The following is a 27,559-nucleotide window of genomic DNA, read 5'->3' on the forward strand; positions in this document are numbered from 1 at the left end:
CCAAAGCCTCCCTCCCTGCTTGAATTTGTTTTTTTTGTTTTTTTTTTTCTCTTCCCTTCTTGTTTTAAAGCTCAGAGCTAATCTGATTTTTCACCTCTTGATTGAAAGCAGCTGCCTCAATCTGTAGGTTAATGGACTATTTCAGATGGCAGAGTAGGTGGCTGAGCTAGAAAAGATGTGTCCAAATCTGAGAAGCAGCACACCTGAAAAATCTTGTAGATCTAACTGCTTCCTAAATATTCAGGAAACCTGAATATTTAGGAAGAAATGCTGGAGTTGGCCTTTAGTGACTGAAGCTTTACAGCACATCCATAGATAAACAAAACCAAACCAAAACCCCTTGAATTAGTTGAAACTCAAGCAGTAAGTAATCCACATGACTCATCTCTAAGCCAGATCTTTAATTGTCCTAAATCAGCGTAGCTCCATTGACTTTCCTGGCACCATGCCAGTTGTGCCACTAGCTGGAGGACTGGCCTGCTAGTTTTTTTTTTGGGGGGGGGGAGGGGGGAGGAGGAAAGTTTGAGCAAAAGATTGTCACTGATGTTTTTTTCATTTGATATTTTTTGAGGGTGGGAAAGGTATTCGGTTTAAAGAGTAAAATCTGTGCTCAGACAAATAGACAGTATGGTTCAGTAGAGATTTGCTCCCCTGTAGTATACTCTGCAGAAATCCAGGAGAATTAGACATTTGTTTTTTGTCAGAGATGTCAGTTTAATGTGATAAGAAAACAGCTGTTAAAACGCTGCCAGATAAAGCCAAAATGATAAGCACGAAACGATGGGGAAGTTCCTGCAATTGGATTGAATAAGGCAGTGTTTTGGAGACCGGGCTCGTTTCCTGTCTGCCACCATCCGATGTGGTCTGCTTAAGGGCTGTGCTCTTCAGAGCAGGGAGCATTAGCGCTCCTACAGCACTTAAATCATTGAGGTGCCGTTTATTCAGGCTTTTAGTAGGTAGACCAGATTAAGTAACTTGCCCTGGTAGTGCCAGGCAGTTTAAGTGGAGTGGGCTGCAAACACCCTCCCCTGCTTGAACAAAGGGCATGACCTGACTCTGCACTGGGCACTTTCTAAATAAATGGAAGTGTTCTTTTAAAGCATGAGCCGAGAGTCTGCGGAGGATGACAATAAGGGTCTTAACCTTCTTTTAGAAAGGGAAATGTGCCCAACTGGTAAATGTGGAACGTGCTACTCCTAAAGCAAAAAGAGCATCGTCTGGAGGTGCCTGTGAGCCAGGGAGGAAGCTCAGCATCCCCGGGAAGGCTCTTCTGCGTTGGCTTGCGAAAACAAATTCAAACCAGAACCAGCACTGGGTTTGCTTTCAAATTCTTACCTCCCCTGCAAACTGGTTATGAAGAGTCTGCGTTTCCATTCCTGTTAGAGACCCATCTCCATCCTTGCTTCCAGCCTGGCTCTGACAGGTCCTTCCGGGTACGCGAACCGCCAGTATCGCCCTCATGTCTTGGCTCTGCTCTGCCGGGAGCGGGCGGTGGGGGCGATCATATTGAGCTGATGCTATTAACGGCAGGAGAAACACCTGTCTGCTGAGGAGAGTTCATCTCTGCTGGATAATGAGCTCTGTTTCACTCGGGACTGAAGCGCTGCTGCGTGGATCACAAATGAGGATGCAGCACTGGGCACTTCCCACAGCCTCTCTTATACATAGCAAATAGCTAATTAAATGAGAGCTGGTTTGAGCTACTGGGCTGCTGCTAGCCTCACTTCTTAGGGAGGGATCTTGTGCGGTTTGTCTTACTCCAGTAACTTTTTGAAGTCTTTCAAAACTGCATTGCAGCATCCCCTTAGCTTTTATTCTGTCTTTCAGGCTGTTGCAAGTGCAAGATCTGAAGAGTGGAGTTGGGGAGTGAAGCCTGAGCTATACTGAATGTTGTCCGTGTACATGTACGAGGTGCATAGCCATGGCGTGGGGTGTGAGAGCCTTTCCATCAGTTAAAATAATCTGTGATTCTCTCTGTTTATGTATATGTATTTGACTGTTTATATATACATATCTTTGAATTACAAAACTGTTTATGCAGAAAGCATAAACTTTTTTTTTGAGTGTCAGCATGGGCAGCCTTCCTCCTCTTGCAACTTTTTTTATGGATATAAATGGGTTGTAAATGGATTTTCTACCTTATGCTATCTGTCTGAAGGAGGATGAAATTCACTGTTGTTACTGTCACGCTCAGGTAAAACATTAACCCTGAATTTTAGCAGTTTTAGATTATTAAGTTTACAGATATTCCAACTTTCAAATTTCATCTTTTTAGTATACATGACTTCTCAAAGAAGTGAATCCAAACTAAACTTTAGAGCAAGAATTTACCTTATTTAACCTGACTACTTTTTATTTTGTTTCAGTAAGGCCAAAGAAGAATCCTAGCCCTCAGAGAGTATAGCTCGGTTTTCTGCTTACATGTTGGTCCTGAGTAGCTGCAGTTTCGTTCACAGAGCTTGCACTAGCAATTTTGTGGAAAATCATTAGCTGAATTACTGTTTCAGTGTAGGCACTGGGAAATCCACTTTTATCTGTTCCTGCTTAACAGTGTGTGCTACAAAAGGCTTGCCTTGCATGTACTGAAATGTGATTAATTTTTTTTTTTTTGTGGGGGGGTAATGATGAAGCTGCAGTGCTTTGATGATAGGTTGATTATTTTATGCTCTGCCAGAAATGGATACTTAAAAGGAGATATTACATCTGAATGAGATATTCAAGAGCACGTTATAGATTTGAGTTAGCTAATGGGGAAGAGGCCAATCCTGCTGTCACCAGTGTCAATGAAAATACTGGGAACGGAGTCAGGCATGCAGTAATTAATTACCAACAGATGATGATTTTTGAAGGCGTGAATAAAAGATTTGATGTATTGGTTAAATTGTCTGAAAAACAAATCTGTTAGATATCCTTCTTTTATCCTGTTCTTTGTTCCCCTTCTTTCTGTCTGACTTCAGCAGCAGAGCTCTGCGACTGCTGAGCAACAGGCTCTTGTAAATTCCTCTGCCCAGGCTGGTACCTCTTTGGCAGTTATGGCATGGACCCTTAGGCAGGCTGATGTTATGTGCCGTTACGTGCTTTAATTTCACAGTTTGAAAATAGTTTTGAAGGCAGATATTTTATTTACCGGTTTAGACAAAAAGCACCTGTGCACTAATTCCTCAGTGTTACAGTAATGATGTTTTCTGTTAAGAGGTGTTTCCTGAAAGAGCTTTGTGAAGTCAACGGTGAATAATTTTAAGTACCGTGTTTAACAATCTTCCTATTACTGATGCGGAGGATATTATAGTTGAGTCAAAAATAGAAAAATGCTGCAATTAAGAGCTTGAAGGAAGGGCGGCAAGATGTCTGCGTTGTACAGCTGGGGTGTCCTAGCAGAGGTGGGGTCTCCTTGCGGTGTTGTCCTGGACTGAGAGCCCTCCTCAGTGTATCACCACCCTGTGATATGCTCTCTTACAGACTTCGACTTAACCCTGGCGTGGTCCTCTGTCATGACTTCTCCTTCCATCTTTCAGGGCTGATCTTGCTCCTCAGAGTGGACTGGTTAGATGACGTCTAATAATGTTTTATACTTTGTGAGTTTTGGTGCTCTGAAGAGCCAAACGTCTCCCTTTGTGCAGGCTCAGGAGTTCATAGCTTGTTCCTGGTTCCTCCCAAGCTTTTCATCCAGCTTGGGACCTGCAGCTTTGGGCTACAACAGCATAAATTGTCTAATAGACTCAGGGTGTTCTAACCCAACCTGTGTATAGTATGTGATATTTTAGGTATCTGTCTGTTCAGTGCTGTGTTTAGTACTACTTATGTATACTCTTCATATACAAAACTTGCTTTTTCTTGCAGCCTGTAGACAAAAAAAAAAAATAAAAACAGAAGGTGCAGCTTTTCAGATGGAAATAGAACATACAGTGTTGGGCTGAACTTGTACCTGCCCTTTTGAGATGGGAGATGGCGTAGTCGACTCTGGAGGTATTTTTTTCTTACTTACAAGGCAACTTGAATCCAATCCACTCCATGATTTCAAGTCTCATACAATATTTCCCATTTCTTACTCTAATAAGACCAAAGGTAAAATTTTATGGCACTTTGTGAGCAAAATTATTAAGTACTTATTTAATATCTTTGCTTCCAGGGCAGATAGAAATGAGAAGTGTCTCTTAGAAATCTCAGACCAATTAATACAATTTATCTAAACATGCTCTGGCTTATCCTACTAACGTTTCACAAGAAAGTAGAAATTGTCCTTACTGTGTCCCCTGCCTCATGAGAAAGTAAGAGGAACTTGGGTGGTCAGATGAAAGGTTCACGTAGCCCAGCATCCTGTCTGTGATACCTATTAGTCCTGGGTGGTTTGAGTCTTCTTCAAGCTATAGAGTCGCAATGTATTTCTATTTCTGATGCATTCTTAACTTACAAGGCTTTTTGCTGTTTAGAAATAATTTTGCTTTTCTGATCCATCACGTTTTCTTTTAAAAAATAGGATAACCATACATATATGTGTTTTTAAGTTGCAGATAAATCATGAGTTTGTTTTGTTCTATAATGCTATTTTGTGTTTCAGTATGGATATATTTCCTGAAAAGTTCTGAAATTGTTTGCCTTTTTTTTGGCAAGCTGATGTTTCCAGAAAACTGTCTATAACGACTGCATCTCTTTTTCTGCATTAGAATAGTTAATTCGGAGCCTGTCAGTCCATGTGGACAGTCATATTCCTTTTTTTCAGTGCAATGTTTTGCATTTATTAACATTTAATTTACTCTGTCATTTTGCTGTCCAATCGCAGTGTCTTGAGACTCTTCTGCAGATTTCATGTCAGTTATAATTTTGCCTACTCTTAATCATTCTGTTTTGTCAGTGAAGTTTGGCACTTCATTACTTCCCTCCCCCCTTCTCAGACCGTTAATATGGACTGGTACAGGTCTCAGCACAGATGCCGAGATGATGCTTTAACGGCCTCCCATGATTGTGACAAATGATTCTTTATTCTCTCCTTTATCTCTGGGGTATTTTGCCAGTTGTTGATCCTTAAGATGCCCTTTCTTTCCCACCATAGCCTACCTTTTTTTAAGGCTCTTTTTAGGACTCTGGGAGACTCTTTGAAGGATTTTGGGAGAAGCCACAGGTACTGCATCAGCTGTGTGCGTGCTATGTCACCTTATTCGCTGTGTGCTTGTTAACTCCTTCAGGGAAGTCAGACAGGTTTGTTGTGCTTGCCTGCTGTCTGCAAAACCTCGGACTCTTCCTAGGTATATAATGCACCCACTGATTTTATTCTTTATATTATATACCAATTTTTCTTGCATTGTATTTAAACTCTGTGGTCTGTGTCTTTGAACATTTGGTTTTTTAATGAAATATTCAACTGTGAAAGGCCAATGAAAGAAGTGGGATATGTTTTACATAGTATTTTGTGGATATTGTGGTTTTCTTGTCCTGCTCTGAACTGCAGCATTACAGCTTTGTTCAGAGTTGTGGGGTCAAAATGAGAAATTATGAAAATGATGTGTCTGCATCACTGATACGTCACCATGGTGTTACTGTGTTACACTGCATGACGCTGCCAAATTTCACCATGAAGATTTTCAAAGCGGTGCCCTGAGGTGTACAAGATGAGACTTTATCAATGGTAATAAGCTTTACTGTATTTATTGTGAGGAATAGATTGAACACTATAACTCACGTTGACTGAAACCAAATGTTGTATTACGGTTTTAAGCCACTCTTGTACATGGAAGTATTAAGACATAGAGCTATCTGCATGCCCAGCAAAGGAACTTTCATCGTAGAATCGTAGAATGGTGTGGGTTGGATGGACCTTAAAGATCATCTAGTTCCAGCCCCCCTGCCATGGGCAGGGACACCTTCCACTAGACCAGGTTGCTCAAAACCTTATGTGTGTTTCAAGTTTTAAAGGTTCCAGAAATAAAACTTACAAGTTGGGAAAAGAAGATACTTTTATTTTACTCTCTACATCTTTGTTCATTGCTCCACAAAACCCTAACAGAATACCTGTACTGCAGGCTTCTGATGCCGGCAATTGTCACTGGCTTTGTATTGTGACTCTGTTTTATGGAAGATTTAATGTTAGAAGCTTATCTATGTTCTCAGCAGGAGAATCAGAAATATATATATATGAAGTCTTGTAATGAAAAGCAGCGGACGAAAACTACAGTCCTCGTAAATACCTACCTTGGAAGGGGCCGACTGACATTTCCAAATCTTTCCTTTTTTTTTGCGCTGTTGGTCTCTCCTGAAACACCAGGTCATGGTGGGGTGCGTGTTCCTTGTGACCTTATGTGCCAAGGCTAATAGAGCTATCAAACCTCTCTGCTCTAGCAGCAGAAAGCATTTCCTCGCTAAATTGTCATCTTGTTCACGGAAGGGTGGGGAAAGTCTTGTCCAGAGGTTACAGGACCATCAGGTGTAAATCAGCATGGTCTACAAATTTTGTCTCATCAAGAATTTTCTCTCTGGTCCATGACGGTAACCTTGCATTAAAAAGGGGCATTTGTTGTAGAAGTGCATACTGTCCTCTTAATGATGAGACCCGGGCTACCTGTTTCGGCAGTAAGCACGCTCATGTAATGGTTTCAAAGTTTTGTGATTAAAACAACCAGTCAGTGGATGACTTCCACATAAAATTACATGATAATTCCACTTAATGTTGTTGTTCTTCCTTCCCTTATACCTGGGATTTGCTGTGCCTCAATTGCACACCTGCAGTTAGAAGCGAAACAGCTTTTGCCTTTGATGGAGCAGCTGCGATCTGAGTCGTGAGCCACCTTGGGGTGGTGGCAGCCAAAGGAAATAGTTTCCACTGTTCCAGTTATTTGGTCCCAACAAGGCGGGGCCCTGAATGTGACAGTGACTTGACACGTTCTTTGAGAGTGTTCTTGGTGGCAAGACTAGAGTTCCCAAATGCAAACTGCCTATGTTGCTCTCCTTGTGCTGTCCCCACAAAGCCATGAGAGATGGCTCTGGTCACTCTTCAATATGCTGGGTCACGGTTGGTGCAACTCAAGCAACCTAGTGGCATTGCTCATCGTGTTTTACAGCACCTGAAAGTCAAGCATAGGCTTTCTCCAAATGGGTGGCTGCTCCATGGAGCATCTTTCCAATTGCAGATGCCTTAATCTGGTGGCAAAAAAAGATCAATTCTTTTTCCTCTATCCATCTCTCTAAGTTGCTTGAGCTTTCTCATCTTTGCGCTCCAGCTTTTCCTCAGCACCTTAGAGGGAGTCATGGGTTTGTTTTAAATGAATTCCCAAAGACTGTCAGGTGCTGTCCTGCTTTGGGGTGGAACAGGGCCAACTCTCCGTTAAGTGACAGTGACCACGGCAGGTGGAAAGAAAGTTAATAAGTAGCCATCATGGATGACAAGAAGTTCAATGGAGCTCCAGATGTGGATGAACCTGCCATCGTCAGTGCGCTTTTTATGCCTCCAGCCAGCCAATGTATGTCTGCTCCATTTAATTCCAGAGCCAATTGCTTGTCCTTATGCTATACTTCACGATCCCCCATATAGGTGACAACTAGTTTAATTGTCCCTTTGCAGCGAGGGGTGGAAATACCGTGTGCAGATGGAAATAAGGGGGCAGGTTCTTGAGTGAGGTCAGTTAGAAACATGTTTCAGAGAAACAATGGCAGGCAACTCACCTGCTTCTGAGGAGGTCTAGAGCTGTGTGGAAGCCAAGAGGAAAGAGAACTGACCTGTTGCTCTGTTAATGGAGATTAAGAGAGCCTACTTAGGGTTTGTAGTGTTGCTTGTCCAGTCAGTTCATGGTGCTTAACCTTTGCTGCTGCTGCAGTTACTTGGAAGAGGGACAGGTCCTAGGAGCATTGGCATCTTTTTGTATGAAGAAACCATCTAGCTTCACTGCATCAGCCTTGTGATGGCAGATGGAAAAGTTTAAACATTTCAATGGGGAGAAATCATGGACCTTTTATTGCTGTCGTTGAAATGGCTTGATTTCCCACTGCAATAGGTGTGTGGGGTTGCTTGTTCCAGGCTGTGCTGCCCAGCTGTGCCCTGGTAGCTGCCGTGCTGCAGGGTGTGAGGGATGTAAGCCGCTTCTCAAGGGCGTTGCATGAGCACGCACCATGTACCAGCTGCTGGAAGGGACCTTCGATCACATCCGATCTCGCTGGATTTCATTTCCCTGGTATAAATAACAAAATCATTGCATCGGGTGTTACACAGCAGGGCTGATATTGGCAGTGGTACCTTGTTAAAATGAAGGACTGTCTGTCTTATTACAGATAATGTGAGACCAACCTGCTTTTTCTGCTTTCTGACAATATACTGTGCCAGATAAAGTCCAGTGAGAGTTATGTGCAAGTTCAGTCACTTTAATACTGTTTTTCAAGAACCGCTGTGTTTAAGAGAGTTTTTGCTAGCAGGGGAGAGGTGAGAGTTTGGCGTTTGCTTGCTTTTGAAGTTGTACAATAACAGAAAAATTGTTTCATAGGATAAATGTGCCAAGGACAGAAACAAGGAATTATTAAATCTGTCTGGAAAAAAACCCCAGTCATCAATGTGATATGCATCAATGATATCTTTGAAACAACTTCTCTGGTTTTGTGTGCACATGACCTGTTGGCATGAAGTTTGCTTTGTCCATGTTTATGGCAAAGATGTGTATCTTTCTGTATCTATGTTAATTTTAGAGGCTGAAATATCAAGTATATGAATATAGCATGCTGCAGATAGTAAATTTTCACCGTAAGCTTGTAGATATTCAGAGCATTTTGCGCTTTAGTTACAGTATCTCTTCAAAAAGGAGAGAACTTTTGAGACTATTGTCACTACTGTTATAAATTTTAAAGGAGAAATTATAATTATTTTTTCATTCCTCATCAATGTCACTGCACAGTTGTTAAGCAAAAAAAAAAAAAAAAAATTAAAAGCAGTATTAGGTGCCCATATCCCTGTAGTACTAACCAAAAAGAAGATGGCCAATAGCTGTAGTCATGTGCAAGTTCAGGTATCTAATTTGGGAGCCTCAAGGCCACATACAGTCACTAGAGCCTCCACAGGGTGATTCAAAGCTCTGAATTTAGAGCCTGATTCTCTCCTGTGAGTATGTGAGGAGTTGTGGTTCCTGACTTGGGTGCTTAAATTAGCTGCCTGGACTGGACTGATTCTCCACCTCTTCTTTCTGCTTGCTTTTTGTGTCTTTGAAAGCACCATTTCCTTCCTCTTTTTTTCTATTTTTTTCTTTTTGAAAATTATCCAGCATTAGTTAGTGATAATGGATATTGGTAATGAATATAAGTGATGGAGGATCTACCTAAGGAAATTGAAGACAGAAGCACTTTCCTCTGTATTGAAAAATTGCATCTTGTTTCCATTTTGAGCCTTGATGGATCTGGCTTTGATTTCCAGACACTGGAACTCTGCTAGATGAGGGTGCCCTGTAGTAGGAGATGTACTTACCATGTGCAGGAATTAATTAGTTGTAATTAGGTTTCTTCTTCAACTTTTCATTCATAAATTAAATACCTTGAATTCCTTTACTTCTCCATGCATTTTATTCAGATTGTGATTAGTAGCTGAGTATGGTAATATTATGAAGCTGTTCCAGCTCTAGTGTATTTTATAATTACTGGCCCAGCGCCATGCACTGGTCCTGTAGCTAAAAAATGTGGGAGGGGTGGGGGAAGGTTTCAGCCTGGGGTCTGACTGTCAGCACTTACTACAGCTGGCGTGGTTTGAGAGGGGCTGGGGGTCGATGGACGTTCAGTGTTGGTGGTGCATTGGGGAGGCTCTTCCCAAAGAACTCCCCAGTGCCGTGGGGTCAGGGGTTGTGAGCAGCCCTTGAAGGGGAAAATGGGAGCACTTGTCCAGGGTGGTACCAGGGTGGTACCAGGATATTGTGGTCATTTCCTCTTATTTTCTGTGGATAGCATTGAAGCACTTCCTGGAGAGAAGGAGAAAGATAGGAGTTGGTTTCTTTCTTTCCTTTTTTTTAAAATGGGAAATACGGGCTTTTGTTCTTAAGGTTTTTGTTGTTGTTTTGATCTGTAATGACAGTGGTTTATGCAGTTGCTTGAGCTTTGAAAAAGTGACCTCTTGTTGGTAGTTCAAGACAGAATGTAAGGTCGTGCACCGAAGGACTCACAAGGATTTGTCCTCTGAGCTGGGAGCTCTGCAGTTAAAAGCAACAGAGGAGTGAGACATGGATCGGCTGGTCTGTGAGCGGTGTAAAATGAAGCTGTGGAAGGTCAAAGTAGATAACAGGTGAGGCTTTATGGGTGATGACAGTGGAAATATCACCGGTAATGTCTCCACTGGAATAGTGCTGGTATTTGTAGTGACTGTTTCTTGAGAAAGATGAACCTAAACTGGTCCAGGACTACAGGAAAATTGGTGGCATGATGAAAGTCCTGAAAGGAGCTCTTACGGGAGATGAGTAAAGGAAAATGAAGGCTGAAGAGCATCCTGATCACTAGATAAACTGGAAGGGAGTACAAATGAGAATAAAAAGTAAATAAGTTAAAGCAAAGTACTGTATCAAGAACAGAAGATGTACTTTGTCTACAAATTGATTTGGACTAGAAATGGGGAGAAGGAATGTAATCAGTAGTGCAACATGCTTTAAAAAGTGAGTAATGGGATGTAGTTCATGGGAGGATTAAGGGAGGCCGTGGCCATTGGGAGGGCCGTGGTCCTGGAAAGCTTTGCTGGTTCCCAACAAGACATCTGTCGATGTGTCTTCCAGCCAGCAAGTTGGTGACGTTTCCACTTTCCATTCTCAAATTGCATATGTTTATCTTTTAGAAAGGCAGTTCACAGCCTGCAGTGCTCTGAGACTATATGGTTCACCTTTACAGGCTTTTTTTTTTTTTGTCCAGCCACAAAGGCCAGAATTGTTTTTACTGTGTAAAACTGTGAGATTTAGTAATGATGCTGTTTTCAACCTGCCAGCTGGAGAGAACCAGAAGAGAGTAGCTTCTGTGTGCCACCTTACCTCTGCAGCCCGGGCTCTCTTCCCAAGGCAGGAATACATTTCTGGTTATCCCATTCCCGATAAGAACTGAGCTCTTCTTCTGTTCGCAAAGACAAGGGTTCCTTTTCTGTCACGTTCATTTATTTTGAGCGGAGACAGTGAAATCCCAATCTGCTTTTGTGTTTTGATAGGGCTGGATGACAGAGCCGTCATGCTTGGGGGAAGAAGGCTCAGGTAAAGCAGCTGCTTCTTTCTCTGGGTTGCCTGAATTCTCCCCTGCACAGCGCTCCGTCCTCTGTGGTCGAGACACAGTGTATAAGGAGGCAAAATCAAGATTCCCGAGCAGGCTGCAAATCAAACAAACAATATCTCAGTTTCCTGCCTTTTTTTTTTTTTCCCCCCTCACCAAAGGATACAAAGGCATGGAACCAGCCATGCAAAAACTGATTTGCATTTCCATTAAAACCAGAGAAAAACGTAAATGAAAGTTAATGTGTGGCTCTTTAATGAAGCTGAGAGAATGACAGCATCACCATTAGGATCACCGAAAATGAAGGTTAACACATAGAAAATATTTGGATGTCAAATCAGTGCAAGTTATGCAGAAGATGACCAGTCCATCCTCAGGTTTCCCAAATCAGTACATCCTGATTCTCCTGATTTCTCAGTGTTTCTTTAGCTATGCACATGGCGTTTTTTTCAGTGTTGTTGTTTTTTTTTTTTTTAAACTGAGTTAGGCCAGGAATACTGTGCATTCCTTTAAACTTTTTGCTAAGAATGCCTGGTGTTCAGTGAATAATAATGATCGATAATAGTAAAAGAAATCCAAGAGTTCGCTGTTTCTTTGTGTAATTAACCCTGAGAATTAGCTCCCTGTGTTACAGCTTTCTCAAACAGGATGAGTGAGGAGCACAGGTAGCATTAGTATTAACATGGCACAAGCAGCTTAGAACATGTTTTGATGGCTTTTTAGTATTTTGGATCAGTAATACTTTTTTGGCAGCATCAGATGTGGGGAATGCATAATCTTTCTGAGCAGCCAATTAAAATAATGACTTGGATGGCAAGTTCCTCTCCTTTTTCCTCCTGTGTATGGCTGTACCCTTCCTATCAAAGAAGTTGTATCTTAATTGGCAATCCCCCCTGCATCTGCTCACTCCGTCACCCCCTACAGAGAGGCACAGTGCTTAATTAAAAGGGAGTTTGTGTTTGTTTATCTCTAGAATTTCACTTGTGCTTTTGTAGATGTTTCAAAGGCAGATGAGTTTATAGAGACCTTGCTAAGTAATTAATCCTGTAATGTTATTACTTTAGAAAAAGAAAAAAGCTGAATTCATTGGAGATAAGAGGAAGCCCCTGAGTTGTCAAACTTGGTGTGTGTGTTGGAAAGAGGAGTGTGGCGGGACCCATCAGAGGAGCCAGTCTTCTGAGGAGGGGGGATATGACCGCTGTGAAGAGTGAAGATTCTGCCGCACCATTCCTCTAATGTGCTTCTCCCCCTAAAGGGGTGTCTGCTCCTGGAATGGCAAGGTTGATCTGCCTCCAGAGAAATTTTAGTCTGTGGCCACAGAAATGAGCCTTTACGTGGGGGAATGTTTTATAGTCATGAATCAAGCCAGCAACTCATTACTTCTAAGCCTATAGTTTTATAACTCAGTGGGTCTCAGGCACTTTGGAGTTATGCGTCATCTTTAACTCTCTAAATTACTTGCAGAGGACTACGCGCTTTTGTCATCAAAATTTTAATTAAAATCACTGCTGAGGTGTGATGGGATCCCCTGAGACAGATGCGAACTTATTCACATGGCTTCAGAGACCAGCGGTCTGGAAAATACTGCTCTTCATTTTAAGAGAAAATGAGTGAATGAGGTTCTTGAGAGCAGCACTTTCCTGATACTGTAGCTTTTTTTACTATCTCATATCTTTCCTCTTGTTCTGCCCAAAGGAAGGCACATCACCAGGGATCCACTGGCTGGACTTGGGGAACTGCTTACAGCACAGTCGTCCTACCAGGGTCTTGCCTGGAGCTGGAAAAGCTGCTCCTGGACCTGTCTCTCCTCAGGCCAGGTCCTTCTGAGGGGCTCAGCTTCTGCCGTGCAAGGCATTATATCACTTCAGCTCTCTGTGCAGCTGAGGAGTGGTTAGTATTTCACACCACTAGACTTTAGAAAATGCTAAAAATCATATGATACAATGTCTCTAATCATTCTGAGTTGGATTTCTTCCCTCCCTTTTTATTCCACCTTCTGCACCAGGCTTCAGCCAGAAGACTGCTTAAAACAGTTGCTTATTTTCAAAGGCTGAAATAAGGGTAGTGTAAGCACAGTTGTGACTGGTAACAGGAGCACGTAGATATTTCATATACCCATAGGGGACAATGTTGTCGTTTATCTTGGATGCAGCAATGCCAGTGTCTCATGATCAGAACCATGGGTAAATGGGTAAGGAGTAGTAGTGCATAACTGTGACTGCTCTGACATTCTTTGAACTGTACACAAAAGTTAGAAATTTCATGTGAATAGAAAGCTGCTGAGTATCTGGGACTGACTCAGTCATATTCTTTCACATTTACTTGCTGGGTGCTTGGCACAAAATAGTATGTTTTAGTCCCTCTAGACTTTGGCAATGCTGAACCGTGAGCACAGCACACCCAAGGGAACAACAACAACAAAAAAAGGTGAATTGAATTTATGCTGGTGGTATGGACCAGAAATAAAGCTGCTGGATAAATCACTGAGTGTTGTAGTACTTATCCTACCTCCACTGGCTCATTAAATATGATGAGCCTAAGCAAAGAAGGCTGCTCTGTTGCTTTCCCTCAAGTTCAGAGGGAAATGGCTAAAGTGGTCCTGGGATGGTCTGTTTTCACATGTGGTTGGAGCAGGGATTGGAGCATGAAGTAGAAAGTGTGTGGATATGTTGTGCTCCAAGCTGCATTTCTGCTCCCCTGAGCCAAAGGCTTTAGCTGCGTGTCTTGTGTAGTTAGTGCAGAGACAGATCAGCCCCTCGATGTGCTTGCTTGGGTGCGAGAGGAGGAATTCAGAAAGCAAGAGATTAATTGCCTGAAATTTTGGTAGTATTTTTAATTTTTCATTTGTTTGTTTGATTTTGGGGATTTGGGAGGAGAGGGGTGTAAAGAGAAGCTCTTCTGGAGTGGCAGTACTACAAAAGGAATAAGAAACCATCGAACAAATGGATTTTTTGCACTCTGCTTTTCAGTTTCCTTAGGACACATTAGACTCAAGAAGATGACCAGTGAAATTGTCCTGACAAAGATTTCTTCAGGGAGATCAAAAGAAATAAGTTAGGGAAGAGTGACCAATTACCAGCTTCCCCAACCTCCTTACTTAATTTTCTCACACGCCAATGTGAGAGGAGGAGGAGGAACACACCTTCATCAGAATGCTGCACAGGAGAACATGGTTGCTATTAAAAGCCCAATAATGACTTGAATCAGTTTATGCAGATTTGCACTGCTGGTTACTCTGCCTGGCACTTGGCAAAGCACAGATAACATTTAAATCAGGCAGTAAGTGTAATTAAGTACTACCCTTCAGCGCATCTCTCCTTTTAAGACATTTTTATACACCGTGATTTAGAACATGACAATTGGGTGAGATTAAAGCAGCAAATTGTGCCTATAAAACAAGCCCTGAGAATAGCAAGGGACTGTAAAATTTTATAAAGGGGAATACAGCACATGCCTCCAATCCGATAAAACTTTTGTGAGCTGGGAGATTAACTGTGAAATACAAATAAGGTGATACAGTATGCGTAGCATTCAGATAGTAAATTGCTTGTTATTGTAACAACTTATTTCCTCTACCCAGAAGATTTCTTACTTAACTTTTACAGAAAATCTCACCATGCGAATGATTCATTAACCACTGGAGGTGTGGAGAGAAGGTAGGAAGTCAGGCAGCAGCGATGTCCCTGTAAAGAAAGTAACAGCGTAAATGTAGTGAGAAAGATCATCTGTGCTGAAACGCACGCAGTCAAGCTTGTGATTGGTTTCTTCCCCAGATTCAGGTGAGTTGTATTTGCAGAGGGAGAAAAATTCCTTACTTTATTTCAAGTCCTTAATAAGGCCCACTGGAAGGTTTTCTTGGGAAACAAAAATATTGCTTTATGTGGAAAGCCTAAAATGTCTTCTGTGGTACTTGGCAGTGTTTGGCCATTTGGTTTCTGCTGCGCTTTGAATGCGTCTGAGCATCTTCATCAGCTGCACTGGGCACATCTTAAAGAAAAGGCTCTGACCCCTTGAGAAACTTCTCACTTTGTTTGCACTTCGCAAACCTGGTGGGCCACAAGTCACCTTGACAAACCACACTGAAGTTGTCATTGGTACTAACTAAAAGGCAGAAACTCCCTGTGTATCACTGGTCTCAGTGGCTTCTGCTGGCTCGTGAACCATTGCCTGTATGTTACAGCATTGCCTTTCGTAGTCGTAATGATGTGTATTCTCCCTTCCCTTCATTCACGCTAATCCCACTCCATTCAGTCTTGCACTGCTTTTTTTTTAATTGATTATCATAATTGGCCTTTATTAAGAGTCACTGAGTCTAAATATATTCAACTTAAATGTCTGGTGAAGGGATGCAGAACCCCAAAGCCTGCTCGTTTCTTCCCGGCTGCATTAGTTGTAGAGAGAAATTGTGTTGCTTTTTAGACGGTTGTATGTCAGTCACGTTAGAAGGAAGATCATGCATGTGGAATGGGGGAGGATGATGGCTGGCTTCCTTGCTGTTTAGTATTCTCTGATCATCTTTTCTCTGCTTAAAAAAAAATCCCAAACAACTTTATAACACTTAATTTTAATGATGTATTATATAAGGAAATAACAAAACAGGAAGAAAAGGTTTACGTTATTCTAGAGGTGTAATAGGCTGGTTGGGTTTTAAACGCTGAGCAGGCACTGCATTATGAACAAAATCTGAGGCCAAGCCATGGACAAATAGCAGAGTGAGAAGGAAATGGAGAAGAAACAAGGGGGATCCTCTGATGGAAATGCAGCTAACCATTTTGTGGGCACGTGTCATGCCCAGCCCTTGTTTTGATGGGGGGATGTTTACACATTGTGTGTTGCTTTTATGCTTGACCTCCTTTTGACTTTTTGTTTTTATTATTTGGTGCCATATTTATGTCTGAGATTGTTTTGATATTGTTAGGGAGATGTCAACGCTTCTGAATCAACATTAAAAAAGTTCTGGTATATAGAAACGTTGACCTTTTCTTCTTGCTTGGTTTGAAAAGTCAGTTCAAAATGGCAAGGTTTCGTACCGAATGGAAATTCTGTTTTCTGTGAGATGTAGGTACTCGCAGCCAAAACAGGCACTCCTGTCCCATCAGTACACTGTTCCTGTCTTTCATCGCACCCTGCTCTCCCAGGGAGGATGGGAATTTGCTTCTCCATCTCCTATCACTGGTGGAAGTCCAGGAAGGTCCCGGATGGGTTCACTACCGCAGCTCTTGCTACATTCACTTCAAATCACAGTATCATTGGCTCCCTGAATCAAACCAGAACAGTTAAAACATTTCAAAACATCTGTAGGAAGTCATTAGCATAGAAAAGACTTTTGAAAATGGAAGTCCTAAATATTTGAGACAGTGTTATGACAAGCTGTCAGAGAACAGCAGGTAGCTTCTGATCTTGGTGGGAAGGCAGCTGCTTCTCGCACCCGTTGCACCATGTCTGCTGCAGGCAGAGCCCCAATGAACTTCAGACTGGATCTCAGTGCACACCGTGTCTGATCCATCTTGGACTCTTAATTTGCCTGGTAACCGAGTTCACAGCCTGTTGTTTTGATGCTCGGGGAAGTTTGTCCCATGCGATGACATTGGTACCAGTTTTTGTCCATCCTGTGTGTCCACTCTGCTTTGCTTTTTGTTTGAGTGAAATGAGTCCTCAGTCTCACTCTGTTTTTGGTGAGGATGAACTGGTTTTTGGGATTTTGTCTCTGCTGTTCATATGTATGTTAGTGCCTATAGTCTGTACTAGAGAATTAGGCACCCAGCTCATAGTGAACTTCAGAGTGAACTGGACCACAGTGGAAACTGCAGCCTGAGTGTTGTCTACGCCGAGTTGTTTGCTGGGACCAGAATTCTTTAGTACTTCATTTTTAATCTGTTTTTTTGTTTTTGTTCCCCACCCTCCCAGGTTTTAGGGGTATCTCTTGTTGCAGAATCTACATTTCAGAAGCATCAGCTTAATTTTTTGCATTAGAGGTGGTAGGGAGCCAGCACAGAATATTTGTTCTATTTAAGCTGGAAATGCTTAATCTCAAAAATTTGACCTGTAAGATGTATTTGACTTATCTGTATACTTTGGTATTAAGATTTGTTTTCTTATTTGAATTGGTGTATAATTGGTCTATTGGGATGGCTGTGCTTGTTGATTAAAAACCAAAAAAAGCAAAACAATGTATTTCTTCTCAAGGTAATGCTCATCATTTTTAAAGTTTTACATTTAAAGCTCCTGAGAGTGAGCAAAATGGGCAGAGGTTAAAATAAAGTCAATTGCTCTGCTTTGACTTCAGCAAAAGGCGCAGCAGGAGGAACGTCAGTATTCCACCTCCGTTAGGGATTTGTAAGTCCAAGTCTGTTAACATTAATGGGAGTTAAGCAAGCAAATCTTCTGCCCATAGATGGGGAAAATAGACCTATTAATTGAAACTGCTGCTCAGCAATTCAAATGGTTATTTTCAGCTTTTCCTAGCAAGCATGTGAGCGCTTCTGTATTCATGAATACATTTTAATAATGTTGGGATATGTTGGTGCTCTGTCTGTGACTCCTGTTTGGGCTGAAGAGCTAAATGCAGCTGGGGTTGTCCTATGTCATCGAGGCTTTGTGAGCAGGTACCGTATTGCTTATCCTACGTTGCCGCATCAAAGGAACTTTTGACGTTGCGAGTGATGGCCTTGCTGGAACCTCACCATGCTAATGTGTGGGACTTCACTCCAAATAGCTCTTTTCCCCCTGCCCCAAAGCCCCCCCTCAAAATATTTCATGGCTGGTGAGGACTTCTTGAAGCTGTTCTATTGCTTGAGTAAAGGCTTAGAAAGTGATGGGGAAATCACGGTTCTGAACAATGCTGGAGTCAACTTGTCTGGGACACTGGCCATTCCTTTGCACATAGCGATGATTTGTCAGGGATTACTGCTTAATTAAAGACTTAGTTAATTTAAATCAGCATAAATGTTAAATTATTTTAAAAATTTAAGAGGATTAAGACTAAGAATACTGATGGCTCAGGTGTTCTTTGGCTGCAAAGTCAACAGCTAGTGTAATTTGTAGTTGTGAGCTGGACTTGTCTCGTAGATATAATTTTTTGGTCTCTCTTTCTCCGTAATACTATATGTTTTGGCAGGTTTTTGTCCTTTGAGATCTCTCTGCATTAAATAATATATACCACTAAAACTTGAATAGTTTGTGTATCTTGGTTAATAGTTGATTCATGGGTTAGGTAAATATGTACAGGAAGTATATGCAAGGCATAGCAGTGTCAGAATATGAATTTAAGGAAAAATGTTCTTCTGTTCTAAGGTCTATGTTTGAAAGCTGCTGCATTAAACCTTCCTGCCCCACCCCAATCCAGATGAAAGCGTTTGGTGTTTTCTTAAAAAAAAAAATAATAAAAGTATCATGTGATGTGTGAGAAGTTTTTTCTGAGTAATTCCCTTTACTGTCTGCATTTCAGTGATAAAACCTCTATTCAGCGCTAGGTTGCGAGTCCCTAGGAGTTGCCAATAAATCATTTCACTTAAAGATGTGCTTTACTACTTAAGGGTCTCACTAAGACTGAATTCCGTAGCCATATAAAACCACATTATCTGTTTCTGGGAAGAACAAAGGCAACAAAATGTGTTGCTAGGTCTTCTCTGTGGGGTTAGACACTGCTGTGAGGAACTGGATACAGAGGAACGAAAAGAAATGCAAATGCATAGGGTATTTGCATTCTTAATATGCTTTCTTTTTCTTGTTAAATAAGAGAAGTAAAAGATGTTAGTTGAAGTTTTATGGTATCATCATATATTACCTACCTACTGCTGCAAATTAAAGTGACATTCCTGTTCTGTAATCTGTTTTGAGGAAGCTGTGTTTGGAAATATGGGTCATTAAAAGCCTGGAAAGCAATGCAACAACCCAGACAAATGTTTCAGCACACGTGGGTTCCCTGGATTTTATTAACACTAGGTATAACGTATCCTTTGAGGACAAAATTATTTTTGCCTCGGAATCTGTGATGAACAATGAATGAACTTCATGGTTCTCAGACAATCATGCTCATGTCTTGTCTGTTTCAAATGAGGCCCCCTTGAATGGCTTTCATGTAAGACTGAAGCCAAAGAGCAGTAGGTTTGGAGAAGCACCTGGCCCAGTATCTCATGTGCTGTCTTTTCTGCAACAAATCCTTCCTTGTTGCATGCAAGCTAAGCATTTGAACATATTTATGCAGTCATGTCTGGGCAATAAGGCTTTGGCAGGGAGGAGAAGAAATAAGTGTACGTGTCATCTCAAAGAAGCCTTGGAATATGGAAGGACAGAAGAGGCACTAGGTGTATTGGGAGACAGAAAATGCAGTGGGAAGTCACTTTGGAATTTACACTGATACCAGAACACCTGAAAAAAGAAATCCCTTTGTGTGCTGTGTGCTTGCTCCTCAGGTTGTGTGTCTCTGAAGAGGCACCTGGCTGAGTGGGCATCGTCAGGGCGTGCAGGGCAGCATCGTGGGTGCAGACAGAGGTTTTCCTGCGCACACAAATGCAAGCCACTAGCGTAATAGGGCCAATATTAAAAGCCTCAGTGATACGGATGGCTTAAATGGATTTCCTGCCTGGAGGAGTCTGAGAGAAGAGTGCAGCGGGTTATCCGTTTTGTCTTCAAACCATACTTACTTCCTATGTAAAAGCATATTTTGTAATTTTCAGCTGAAACATGAAGTAAAGCTGCACCCTGCAATTTGTTCAAAATAAATGGCTGTCTATTATTATTATTATTATCATCATCGTTATCATTAAACTTAGGCTGAATTGTCAACACTTCTGGGAAGTAAAGTTTGCTTAAAAAAAAAAGTCTCTTCTTGGGTGTGTTGAAGACTAAAAGTCGGGATAACAAAACCCTTAGCCCGTCTTACTTAAAAGCCAGATCAAGTAGACCAGTCAGTTCCTTCTTTTCTTTATCGGTGAACTTGTATCTCCACTGCTGTAAACTAAACTGGTCATTCTTGTCTTATCCTTGGTGCAGACAGGGACCAGCTGTTCTACCGCCTCATTTTAATCATTTTACAGATTTGATGATGGCTCTTGCATGCTTTCCTGGTCTTCTCTCTTCTGCACTGCTTGTTTGGTTATTTGTTTCATTTAACATGAATGTTTCATTTAACGTGTTGATGCATTTGGATTGCTTTCTACTGTGCTCTCCCCGATTTGACTATATCTGTTTAATGAGCAGTATATAATACTGAGTGTTGTCTGCCATCCAAAGTTGCCTCAGTGCTTAGGAGATAAAGATGTTTTGGTATGAAACATGGCTTAGATGGCTAATACGTAGTGTTTTGTGGTAGTAGTGCTTCAAAACTGTGATCCTAAGCACTCTTAAGAATTTGCCCTGTAGTAGCCCAAAGGCACGATATTGCATACCCTCTAGGTAGGAGAGGGTACACAAAACCTAAATATCAGGTGGGAAGTGAGTATGTCGCTTAAATCCAAGCACCCCTGTCTTCCATGCACTATAGACCAGCTGATTGTGCTGTTGGGTTTATAATTCCTGGCTGAGACAGAACATGGCTTTCCAAAACACATCTACTCTCTGTTTAAACCCGTGCAATGAAGAAATGTCTCCAAAAGGAACATTTAAAAAAGGGGAGGGGGAGGCACCCCAATTGTGGCGATTATTCTCTGCCTGTCTGTGTCCTTCGGGGTCTCTTAGGACAACCAGCAGCGTGTTAGCAACTAGACGGATCATAAGCTGAAAAGAAATGGACACTTTTGAGCCAAGATAGCAGAACTACAAGTATGTTTATTTTTGGAAGGACTGTAATGCCAACTGGCAGCACAAACTTGGCTGGGTTAAGGGTCTGGTGCGGCTGCAATAAAACATAAGGATACTGAATTTAGCAAAGGAGCAACAGGAATTATCATTGGTATTGTTGCCGAGGAGTGCAGATGCAGTCTGGCATTTTATCAGCATAATCTTAGTTTGAACTTCATGAATAAAATTTAATATAGGCAGCTTGGAATAGCTGGTGCTGGATTTATACCCAGTGAGCAGGTACATTTAATTTCAGTAAGTACACTGCACTCCTCCTCATTGTTTGTGTAATTTGTATGTTAACTGTTTAGTATCCATCAGTTTTTGATCTTTCATAAAATTTCTCTGGCATAAATCATGTTATGATATTTTCTTCTGTTTATCATTCTCCAGAAAGGAAAACATGGATTAGTTTTCAAAGTACTGGTTAAATTTTTCAAGTGGAAACATTCCTCATTACAGTTCCACAAATTAAAAGAAAATGCTTTTGCTGTCTCATTCCTGAGTCTAGAAAATTATTAGCTGCAAACTGAGAGAAGAAATAACCCGTGCAGTTATGTTACTACATCCAAACCCAGGATGAATAGATGTGAGAAATCAAAATGGCAAAGGGAAATACGGTGGAAATAAGGGATGATATTGAGAAGTCTGAAATGGTGAAAACCAGTTGACCTAAGTTCTTGCTAGTTGTTTTGATTTTTTTCTTTTTTTTTGTAAGTCTCCAGTTGCATTGATACTCATGTAGAAGCTGTATTTGGCAACAGAGTCCTCAGTGACTAAAGCAACTCCCTTTCTAACCTTATTTCCTTCTTACCCTCATTTTCTTTTATTTTTTCTTTAATTTCTTACTGCTTCCAAGAGCCTATTCATCTGGATTTGATATAATCTGAGTCATAAAAAGTTTTTCCTTAGTATATAATGCAATTTTGGGGACTCCGCAGCTGAGAAAATTTGCCATTTGTTTTAGAAAGTTTTCTTCAATCTGTTAAACTGCAGCACAAATTCTGATGCATTCGAGTGTGTTGCTTTTTGTTTGGTTTTTGCAGGTTTAGTACTTTTCAGTAGTGACCCTATTTTTGTTGTCGGATGAACTGAGGAAGCTCCGGACAGTGGGGAGCAGGACTGAGGTGCGGTTCCTGGGCAGCTCTTTGGGCCAAAATCTGGTGGCTATAGATGTGCTCGCTCTGGTGCTGGCTCAGTGGGAAAGCCTGTGAGGCTGGACTGGTGACTTCCAATTTCAGTGTTGCTTACCAGGTCATATTTCTCCTAATTTTGCAGTAGGCTTTAAGCAATGTGGTTTAATTAACCGGCAACTGAGTAAGTAAAAGGAGTAATCCCTGTCTGATCAATCACATCCGCTTCCCAGAGTAATGAAGCTAAGTAGCCTAGTGATAAAAATAGGAGACAATACGGAGGATCTGCTGCGTGGTAGAGAGCAGATAGAGCCATGGTGCTTAGCTTGGGCCTCATTCAGTGCTTTGAATTATCATTTTAATGACTAACCTCCTGCCTGAACGGAAAGTCTCTGAATTTTGATGTCCCTGCCCCAAATCCTCCTGTAGCTTTCAGGTCTGGTTTCTTATGGTAGCAGTTGAAAGCTGTGAATTTCTGTTGTGTGTGTTTTTTTTTTTTCTTAAGAACAACATCTGGAGATGTCAGACTGACTGGCAGCTTTTGTGTATTAGTTTGTTTATCAAAGAATGGAGTCATGTTGTAAGATTTTTATTACGTTTTCTTAGTAATTTACACCTGATTATGGTTAATATAGGTCTGCATAGTGAGAGTTAAAGAGGGGATGGTGGCATGCGTACAGTGTGCTGTGTCATCCAGATGAATACCCTTGGGCATGCCAAGACCTACTGCCGATGGGGAACTTGACATCTGCGGTGTCAGAGGGTGTTTTGTGCAGAGCGCTCACAGGCTGGCTGAAGGATGTGGGTCCGTGGAAGGCACTCCAGTCACGACGGATATGTCACACACTGAAAGCTTGACTCCGAGCTGCTGCTTAAATCCATTTTGAAATTCACAATGATCCCTTGAAGCTCTAAATCCCACCGATTTCCCTGGGTGTATTCTTCCGCAAAATTTTGAGCGAGCCTGCTCCATGAGTCAGTGGAGCTGAGCAGATTGCATGAGGAGGAGACACCTGGCTGGATCTCCTCCAGAGCGGAGAGGACTGAATCCTGGCAAAGTTTCCTTCAACTTCACTGGGAAGAGAATTGGATGCTCAGCAAGTTTGCTGCAGTTCTGGCCCATCATTAAAAGGGATGATCAGAAATAGGAGCAATCTGCTCGTGGACTGGAATCTCAAACAGAACTGCACAGTCCTAAAGAAAGGAGAACTGCACACCCTGAAGGCAGAGTGATAATCTTTAGGAAAGATACTTGGCTTTTGTATGTTGGTCATCATCAGCCCAGGGGGGGAACAATTTTTGTGGTTCACCTCCACTTCGGCCAGTAGGTATCAGTGTATGGATTTAATTGTAGTTCAGTTGATGAGAACATTAGATAACTAAAGAGCCTGTAGGTACAGCTTGCACATTGCAGGTTAAAAGAGCAGGTTTTGTGAAATCCCCGCCTAGCTCTTCCTACCTGACAAGTTCTGTAAAAATATTTTTAGACTCTTAAAGGCTTCACAGTCGTCCTCATATGTGAGAAAATGTCTTTAAGCAGACCATTTTCCTAATGACGGCTACTCTGCAGCACTCTGCTTTCAATTCCAGAATGCACAGGGCTCAAAAAGAGAGCATTTTAACTATTTTTCATATGTTTTAAATTGATTATTGGTACCTTTGAGCATTCTGGAAAAAGACTTTATCTATAGTGCAGGATGGGGAAGAGAAGAAAAATACGTAATGAAATGTTCCTGTGAACCCAGTAACAGTACATGGTGGCTTTTTTTGACCTCTTCTAACCCACATCCCTGTGCTTTTATCTTTCCTTTAGATTCCCCTCTTTTCTTCAGTAAAGCTGATCACAGGAAGAGCTTTGGAGGAAAGGTCCTTTGTAATGTATGTCTTCGAGCAAGGGGCTGGGAGGGAAGTGGCATGGGATGTGTGCTATGTTGGAGGATCAGCTCTGGTTTTATAACAAGTTTGCAGTCCTGTTTAGCCCTGTGAGTTACTGGGTTTCAGAAGTCAGTGCATGTGGATATCATCCTCGTGTTTAATGGCTTAGCCTATGAGAGGTTAGAAATTTTGCACTGGAAGACTGTTGCTGGTTGTACCTACCTATGGTCCATGGTGGAGCCTTTTTTTCCAGTGCAGTTTGTGCTCCTTCTGTTATGCTGGCATCCGTGACCAAGACTTTGGTTCCCTTGTGCTAGGTGTCGTCCTGGTGCACAGTGAGAGATGCTCGCCGCTCTTTTTATAAAATATGTGGGAGCACTTATGGAGAAGGGGGCTTTCCTAAAGCCGGTGGTTGGCAAAGCCAAACTCACTTCAGTTAGAGACTGCACTCACGCTGGTGACTGTGGAAACATGCCGAAAAATATCATGGCCAAATAGCAAAGTGCCTTTTTTATTTATTTCCAGCGAGATGTGTTGTACGCACAACCGTCTTTCAGCTAGACAACTCCACTGATGATATACTGCATTTTCTGCTTGGAGAGAGTGCAACTGCTGCGTCTCGCAGTGTTCCCTGCCACCGGTCAGGGAGGACTAAGCTCAGCAGCCACCTTGCAGGGGTCAGTCCCAGGAGGGTGGGAGGTTTGGTGCACATGGAGGTTCCCATGTAGATCCCAGCCCAGGGCGATCCCTCCCACGCCCTGCATTCCACCGAGGTCTTTTTGTTCTTGCTGTACTTTCATTCCCTGCCTTTTGGCACGCTTAAATCAAATTAAAGGTAGGAGCAGAGTTCCAGCAGACTTCTGGTTTAGGTCTGGTCCTTCATCATTTAAAGTCTAAAATGCCCTGTAGGAAACTAATGCTTTATGTAGACCAACTGCAGTCCCATTTGCTACACAGATAATAATAAACCCTTCCTGAGATTAGTGAAGGTTCCTTTCTGAATTAAAATATCACTTTGGGGAAAAGCTGTCTGTCTTCACTTGCCGTTGTGTGTAGTCAGTGTCTCTTCCAGCTTGGATTTCTGCCAGAGCTCTGGCTCAGGGTTTTCTCCTGACCCTTACAGGTTCTTATTAATGTTGCTTGTGTTGTGCATGGAGAAACTGGGGAGCGCCCTTGGGGAAGGGGGGTGTGGGGCACAGAGATTAATAACCTGTAGTAAGAGAGATTCCTGCAAAGGTTCAGTTTATCAGGACAGTATTGAGAAATGGAATAATGCCGCATTGAACTGTGGATGTGCTTCCTTTTAAATATGACTGTGGTAACTTCTGCTAAGAATTGCTCTTCCCTTGCCCCTCTTCTTCTCTGCTTATTATAGATACTGAGCACAATTTTCAAACTTGGACCAGTTCTGTCTAACATCTCCTTAGGTAAGTATCCAGCCTCTAAAACGGAAAAAAAAAACCAAAAAAAAACCCCTTTTGTGCTGTTTAACTTGTAAACTTGCCTCACACCTCAGCCTCTTGCCTGAATCTTTTCCCTAGGGTGATTCTGCAGTTTTGAAGCTATTGAGGATGTTGAATGGTTTTTTCCTTTCTAGAAGAGGTGTACCAGTCCCCAGCTGCACAGCCCGTGAATAATGCATGAGGAGTTTATTTGCTTGTGCGTGGGAGAAATTTTCTCTTCCTGTTCAGCATTGGTCTTGTCCTTTCTCTTGCATGTGAACTTTTTTCCTTTCCTCTGTCTTTTTTTGAGCATCTGAGCAGGATGTTAATTCACTTGCCTTTGCCAGTCAGGGGGATTTTTCAAGCTCGGTGTTTCGCTCACTTCTGAGTTTGGTTTGATACCCGTGTTTTCATTTTAAACTGTCGTTGAGAGCGCTGAAACACTGCAGTGGTGTTGAGCAGCACACAGGGAGCAGATGTCCCCCAGTGGCAGTCCCTGCTGGGGAACAGGGGTGGTTGAAGACCATCTAACCAGTGAAAGCGGATCAGAGGGCCGTGGGAAAGGGCTGTGGCTACAGGCACCACTACCACAAGGATCACAGACCTGTTACCGGTTCCTTTTTGACCTCGTGACCAATGCATGTTGCAGACGGTGCTATGTATCCAAAAATCAGGTTGGTTGACTTGCTGTGGGAGATCCACCTACGTTCCAGCATGTGGAATCTGCCCCTTTTCATTTAGGTGGCAGTCTTAACTTCAGTGTGAGTGAAGAAAGACTGTAACTTTAGAGCTGAATGATTTGGGGAAGCTCATTTTTAGTATGTGCAGAATTAATTTGATTGATCATATTTGACACCAGTCAGGGAAGAGAGAGGTATTCAGGCTGAGAGAGCAAGAACGCGTTCCAGGCTTTTTTCTCTTCTATTTCCTCAGAATATGATGAATATTTTTCCCCTCAGCTGTCATAGTCCTCTAATGAATGCTTTTCCTCCATTACATTTTTAAAAATGAGATTCTCTCTGTAACACAATCCACAGTTCAAAAATAACTTTTGTGACGTACTTTAATGGTGGCAATTTCAAAGCCTATGGAGATGGTCCTGGAAGAAGCTTCAAATCTAATAATGAAATGTGTATGGCACACACGGAAAAGAGAGGACTAGCTGGAATCAGCTTATTTTTCCTTTCTTGTCTCTTGCTTTTTCAGCTATTTCTGGTATCTTCGCCTTTTAATTGCAGGGCAGAGCTGAGAAATGTGGAATTGTAGTTGTCATAAAAACTAGAAGAAAAGGCCTGTTTCCATAATCTTGTAGCTTCTTCTGTTGCAGAAGCCTACTGAAATCGCTGCATCCTCATTTCAGAAATGAAAAGTATAGTCTGCTTCGTCTCTAACCGCTGTCAAATGTTTAAGCTTTCCTTTTCCCAGCACTTATTCAGAACACATTTTCAGTTCAGCTAGAAATGTTATTACTAACTGATGAACAAGCCTGAATACCGAATGTGGCGAACGATTGACATTTTTAAAGTTAATCATAGAAACTTTTCATCCAGAAGATGCTGAGGCTGCTCTGGATGCTGATATACCATCTGACACCAGCAGTGAAGAGCGCTGTACAATGTCAGTTCAAGATGAGTGGCTATAAAACAGCAAAAAAGAAATATGATTCCCATGACACTAAGTCATCATTTCAGTCGCCAGACTTTTCTGACTGGGAGACTACTAACAAAAGACATTCTTGCTAATACCTACAGGCTTGAAGTGCTGTAGTTTTAAGAACTCCTCTTGCATCGTGTTTAAAATATCACATCAGTAAGAAGCTTTCCAACTAATTAAACAAATTGCATCAACTGTCTTATTGTGATAGTGTATTTTTGGAGAAAGAAATAAGATTGATAACAGCTTTAGCAGAGAGGGTGGGGATTTGGGTGCAGTTTATAATATTTGGGATGGAGATGAAAGATGTGCAAAACAGCTATTGCTGGGTTTAGAAATGCAATTCATTCAAGGGGAATTGGTCTCCTAAATCCATTTGTTTCTCTTGAAATGCTGTGCTTCGATTTCTGAAGCCTTGCTCAATGCCTGCACTGCAGGCACTGCTGTGGTTATAGCCATTCTGTGCTCTGCGAACCACGG

The 27,559-nt window shown here is 41.9% G+C and overlaps 1 protein-coding gene across 12 annotated transcripts in view; it reads left to right on the forward strand.

Annotated features, from left to right (window-relative positions):
• Positions 1 to 27,559, forward strand: part of SGCD (sarcoglycan delta) — a 354,229-nt gene that overhangs the window by 12,489 nt on the left and 314,181 nt on the right. For 6 of the 12 annotated variants that reach the window (XM_074604512.1, XM_074604497.1, XM_074604496.1 and 3 more), the window contains exon 2: positions 14,802 to 14,975. The exons of 5 other annotated variants lie outside the window; for them this stretch is intronic. The gene's annotated coding sequence lies outside the window, so the exon portion shown is untranslated. Of the gene's footprint in view, positions 1 to 14,801; positions 14,976 to 25,359; positions 25,412 to 27,559 lie in introns of all 12 variants that reach the window. One more of the 12 variants, XM_074604505.1, reaches the window with a different exon arrangement.

Source organism: Larus michahellis, chromosome 11 (genome assembly GCF_964199755.1).
Source record: "Larus michahellis chromosome 11, bLarMic1.1, whole genome shotgun sequence".
Lineage (NCBI taxonomy): Eukaryota > Metazoa > Chordata > Aves > Charadriiformes > Laridae > Larus > Larus michahellis.